General features: G+C 39.9%; 1 non-coding gene across 1 annotated transcript; it reads right to left on the reverse strand.

Moving 5' to 3' along the window:
• Window positions 1-681: 681 nt before the first annotated feature.
• Window positions 682-789, reverse strand: LOC112088267. Its single transcript, XR_002900433.1, has one exon. It is a non-coding gene; the product is annotated as a small nucleolar RNA R71 (small nucleolar RNA).
• Window positions 790-5,839: the final 5,050 nt, after the last annotated feature.

The following is a 5,839-nucleotide window of genomic DNA, read 5'->3' on the forward strand; positions in this document are numbered from 1 at the left end:
AACCTTTTTAGTTCTAATCTGATTTAAGCGTTGCAGTGAATTCGTACTAAAACAACTAAGTCTCTGTGGATCGATACCCTAAGTACTACAGCGCACATCTGTGCACTTGCAGACATTTAGGGGTTATAAATTTAAAACTTGAAGCTTAGTAGAACAAACCAATACCCCGTTTACATCGCTCATCAAGTTTTTGGCGCCGTTGTCGGGGACTTTGATTTGTTTCGTTGCGAATCCCAGCTTAAATCCATTAGAACACTTGTTTACTTTTACTTTTTCTTTTGAATTTTTCAGGTTTTTCTGCGATGAGAGACCGGGAACATGTTCCCGGGACTCTTGGTGATCCACAAATTCGTGTGGATGGTGATCCAAGCGATGATGACCTGACTGATGATAAGTTTGAAGAACCGACCTATGATGACAATGAACTGATCGGATCGACAAAACGTGAAGATGATGATGAACTTATTGGAAGTTTCGATTCACTCGAGAAGTTCATGGGAGATCGAAGAGCTATTCAACCAGCCTTACCAGTGGTTGGAAAAACCAAAATTAAGGTACCCGTTCTCTCTTTAGAGATAATGCCAGCAAATGGCTAAAATCTTTGCCACCTGCTTCACTAAAAACGTGGGCAGCGTGTAGAACTGCTTTCCTAAATCGTTTTTATACTAGAAATCGTTCAAATCTCTTAAGGAACAAGATAAGAACTTATAAACAAAAAGAAGATGAAGATCTTTTAGATACTTGGGAAAGATTTAGGGAATACCAAAGAGATTGTCCACACCATGGATATACCGAGGAATACCTGCTGGGTATCTTCTATCGCGGTATAACTCCAGAGTTACGACACTCTTTCGATACAGCAAGTAATGGAGATTTCTCAACTAGATCTGTAGAAGATGTTCACGTTTTCATTAACAATTTCGGAAACAGCATCCGTAATCAAACAACCTTTGGTAATTATGCACTTCTTGAGAAGAAAGAAGAGATTTCAGAAGTTATGAAGTGTCTCCATCACATAATGAGTCATCTTGGATTGCAACAACCAAACAAGGCACATAATACGTGTAACTTTGATGGTTGGGATAACCCAATAGATTCTTATGATCAAGGGATGGTTAACACTGCAGAAGTTTATCAAATTCAAGATTTTCCATTCGTTTCTGATCACCGCGGGTCCATTTATCCGGACCGCGGCAAACCAAGCTTTCACCACGGTCGTGCTGGTTCTGACCGCGGCCAAGACTCGTTTCACCGCGGTCGCGAGACTTCTGACCGCGGGAAACCATCTTCCGAGCTTGCCTGGAAATCACCTTCCGAACCAATCTTAGCTATTCAATCTAATCCTGTTCTCTATCCTAGTTTTCCCTCTTCTGAAGCTGAAAACCTAAACAAAAGAATTTTAGAGCTTGAAAAATCTAGGTCTCAAGAGATTAGTGATCTTAGATCTGAACTAAAAACGATGCAAGAGGATTTCAATGAAAAATTTTCCACCCTCCTTAGCCTGATGATCAAAACCAATTCTAGAAACATAGAAAATTCTGAAAAGGAGCCAAGTGAAGATTATTTTGAAAACTCAAGTGAAGCAGATCCCTCCGATCATGTGAAAGCTATCACACTTAGGAGTGGATTAGCTTACAAAGAGCCTGGATTTCCTAAAGATCCCGAAGATGAGGAAAAGGGTAAGGAAAAGGAAAAAGAAAGAATCACGATTAGAGACATTGAAAGAGAAGTGGTAGGAGAGAAGGATGGAGAAGAAGTAAGAGAAGATTCATCCCGGGAAATCCTTGGAGAAGACGCGATTCCACCTCCACCAACTCGTGTCTACAAACCTAAACCTCCATATCCTAGAGCCTTAAGAGCCCCTAAGAAAGAGAAAGAAAAAGCTAAGCTGAAAGAGTTGATCGATCAATTAAATGTGAGATTACCTTTCGTAGAAGCTTGTGCTATGATTCCTGCTTTAAGAAAATACATGAATGGTATTCTAACAAATTCTTTAACTCTTGAAGCAGGCGTTATGATGATAACCCATGAATGTAGTTCTATCTTGCAAAGCCGAATCCCTGAAAAGAAAAACGATCCTGGAAGCTTTGTACTTTCATGCACTATCAATGATGTAGCTTTTGAACGTGCTCTCTGTGATTTAGGATCTAGCATAAACATGATGCCTTTTTCAGTAGCAAAACGTTTAGGACATCACACTTTCAAGCCCACTAAAATTTCTTTAGTACTAGCTGATCGTTCTGTTAGACAACCCGTAGGTATCCTAATAGATGTTCCAGTAGAAATCGAAAAATGTTCCATACCAACTGATTTCGTAGTTCTAGAACTAGAAAGAGAACCTAAGGATCCACTTATTCTTGGAAGACCATTCCTATCTACAGCCAGAGCCATATTCAATGTTCCTGAAAGAAAAATTGACCTTCATCTAGCCGGTCTAGTTATGCAGTTTGACATGAACAAAAGTTTCGATTAACCAACTTTGGATGGCAAAATTTGTTGGGTTGATGAGTTAGACAGAATTATTGAGGAAGTCTATGAAGATCTACTTCTAGACGACGCTTTAAGTGTCACGCTTTCACCCACAAAAGCTGAACGCAATTTCCTTGAAGAAATTTCAAGTGAGTGCGCACGTATGCTTGATAAATCCGAAACTTATAGGAAACCTCTACACTATCTAGAATCTTAAGGACCAAACAAACATTCCTACACCTCCTAAAGACATTGTTGCAGAAATTAATGATCCTTGGAGCGAGCTTAAAGCCCCTAAAGTTGAGCTTAAACCTCTTCCCGTCGGACTTAAGTACACTTTCCTTGGACCAAATTCTACTTATCCTGTCAAAATAAACTCTGGTTTGACGGAAAAAGAAACCGAAATGCTGTTGACTGAGCTGAGAAAGCATAGAAAAGCCTTAGGATATTCACTTGATGACATACCTGGAATCTCTCCAGATCTTTGTATGCACAAGATAAATCTAGAGGATAATGCTAAAAACTCAATCGAAAGTCAAAGGAGACTGAACCCTAATCTCATGGATGTTGTCAAGAAGGAGATTATGAAGCTTTTAGAAGCTGGAATAATCTTTCCTATCTCAGATAGCACATGGGTTAGCCCAGTTCATGTTGTTCCAAAGAAAGGAGGAGTCACTGTCATTAAAAATGATAAAGATGAAATGATCGCTACAAGAACAGTAACTGGACATCGTATGTGCATCGATTATCAGAAACTGAACTCAGCAACTAGGAAATATCATTTTCCACTTCCCTTCATAGATCAAATTCTAGAAAGATTAGCTAATCACCCCTACTATTGCTTCTTTGATGGATACTCCGGATTTTTTCAAATCCCTATTCGTCCGAAGGATCAAGAAAAAACGACATTCACTTGTCCATATGGCACGTTTGCTTACAGACGTATGCCTTTTGGATTGTGTACTGCACCTGCTACCTTCCAGCGGTGCATGATGTCGATCTTCACAGACTTTATTGAAGATTTCATGGAAGTATTCATGGATGATTTCTCCGTCTATGGATCTTCTTTTGAAAAATGCTTAGGCAACCTTGGTAAAGTTCTGCAAAGATATGAAGATAAGCACTTAATATTAAACTAGGAAAAATGTCACTTCATGGTACGAGACGGAATCGTGCTTGGGCACAGAATTTCGGGAAAAGGTATTGAAGTTGACAAAGCCAAAATCGAAGTCATTGAAGATGCAAACAAGGCTGGAGCAGCACGTGTAGCAGTCCGACTAGCTCTGGAACTGACACGGGAAGACTTGCGTAGCAATCTACACACGTGGAGGTGAGCTGGAGCTGCAGGACGTGCTGGACACTTCAAGAGACGAGAAGCTGACGTGGATAGGAAGCTTGGAGTATCTTGGAGGATCTATGAAGATAATATCGAGTTTCCTCTATCTTAGGAGAAGACAAGGAAGGTGAAGATTCTCATGAAGATTTGGTGTAATCCAAAGGAGAATCTAGGCGAGGATCAGCCGCAAGTCCTATTGAGTATAAATAGGCGTGTTAGAGCTAGGTAGGGTTTTAACACAACTGAGAGAATACTTAGCAAAGGGTGAGCAAAAATCTGTGAGAGTTTTTGTGAGCTAGTGTGCTAAGGGATTTGGGTGAGAGGTTCTTGAATCACGTATCGATTCAAGATCAAGTGAGACTAGTGTAGCAAATCAAGGTGTGTCTTGAGGTTGCTCTAAATCGGGTTCTGTATACTTGTAAGTTACAAACAGATTTACTAGTGAAATATCTTTGAAGAGAAAAATCCATGTGTTGTGTTCTGTGTTAGTTTCCGTATTACGACTCTTACATTTTCAGTCATGACCAGCCTACAACCTCCCACAAACGTAAAAGGCATTCGTAGTTTCTTAGGACACGCAGGATTCTATAGGCGCTTCATAAAAGATTTTTCTCAAATAGACCTCTTACACGTTTGCTTTCCAAGGAAACGAACTTCGAGTTCGATGATGAGTGCTTAGTCGCGTTTCATAAGATCAAACAAGCTCTTGTCTCCGCTCCTGTCATGCAAGCACCTGATTGGAAGCTCTCATTCGAAATCATGTGCGACGCAAGTGACTATGCAGTCGGAGCAGTGCTTGGCCAACGAAAAGATAAGAAACTGCATGTAATATACTACGCAAGCAGAACTCTAGACGAAACTCGCTGCAATTATGCAACAACAGAGAAAGAACTTCTAGCTGTCGTATTTGCATTTGAGAAATTCCGTTCTTATCTCGTAGGATCTAAGGTCATAGTTCATACTGATCATGCTGCAATCAAGTATTTAATGTCTAAGAAAGACGCTAAACCTCGGTTGATAAGATGGATCCTCCTACTGCAAGAATTCGATATCGAAATTCGAGATCGGAAAGGCGCAGATAATAGAGTTGCAGACCATCTTTCACGAATTCGAGTTGAAGAAAGATTGCCTTTAAATGATAATTTGCCATAGGAAAATATCTATGCTATAGATACAACCCCCGCCAATGCCAATACCGCACCACCACGTCCACTCATGCGAAGATCAGATGCTTTTAACACCCCATGGTTTAGGCACATAGCAAATTACTTAGCAGCTGATGTAGAACCCCCGCAATTTTTCGGGTATAGGAAGAAAAAGTTTCTGAAAGACATAAGACATTATTTTTTGGATGAACCCTATCTCTATAAGAGATGTGCTGATGGGTTATTCTGAAGATGTGTGACTCATGAAGAGATGGAAGGAATTTTATTCGGATGCCATAGCTCGTCTTACGCAGGACATTTCGCAACCTTTAAAACTGCTTCAAAGATCTTACAAGCAGGTTTTTGGTGGCCTACTTTGTTCAAAGATACTCAAGCTTATATATCGCGATGCGACAAATGCCAAAGGATGGGCAACATAAACAAAAGGAATGAGATGCCTCAAAATTTTATTTTCGAAGTCGAAATTTTCGATGTCTGGGGAATAGATTTTATGGACCTTTTCCTACTTCTTTTGGAAACCAATACATCTTAGTAGCAGTAGACTACGTCTCTAAGTGGGTTGAAGCAGTCGCTAGTCCCACCAATGATGCAAAAGTCATCATGAAGCTGTTTAAATCTGTTATATTCCCGCGTTTTGGAGTTCCTAGAATTGTGATAAGCGACGGAGGATCGCACTTCATCAACAGAGTTTTCGAGAATATTCTTAGAAAGAATTGAGTGATATGTCTATATTTTACATAATTTAGAGTGCATTTTAGAGTCCTCATCATGTGTTTTCCCATGTAAATTGAATCTTTAGGCATGAAAATAGGATTTAGGGCTTGCATTAGGTCCCAAAGAGTTTTGCATGTTTTGAAGTCTTTACCAG

Source organism: Eutrema salsugineum, unplaced genomic scaffold (genome assembly GCF_000478725.1).
Source record: "Eutrema salsugineum unplaced genomic scaffold, Eutsalg1_0 scaffold_15, whole genome shotgun sequence".
Lineage (NCBI taxonomy): Eukaryota > Viridiplantae > Streptophyta > Magnoliopsida > Brassicales > Brassicaceae > Eutrema > Eutrema salsugineum.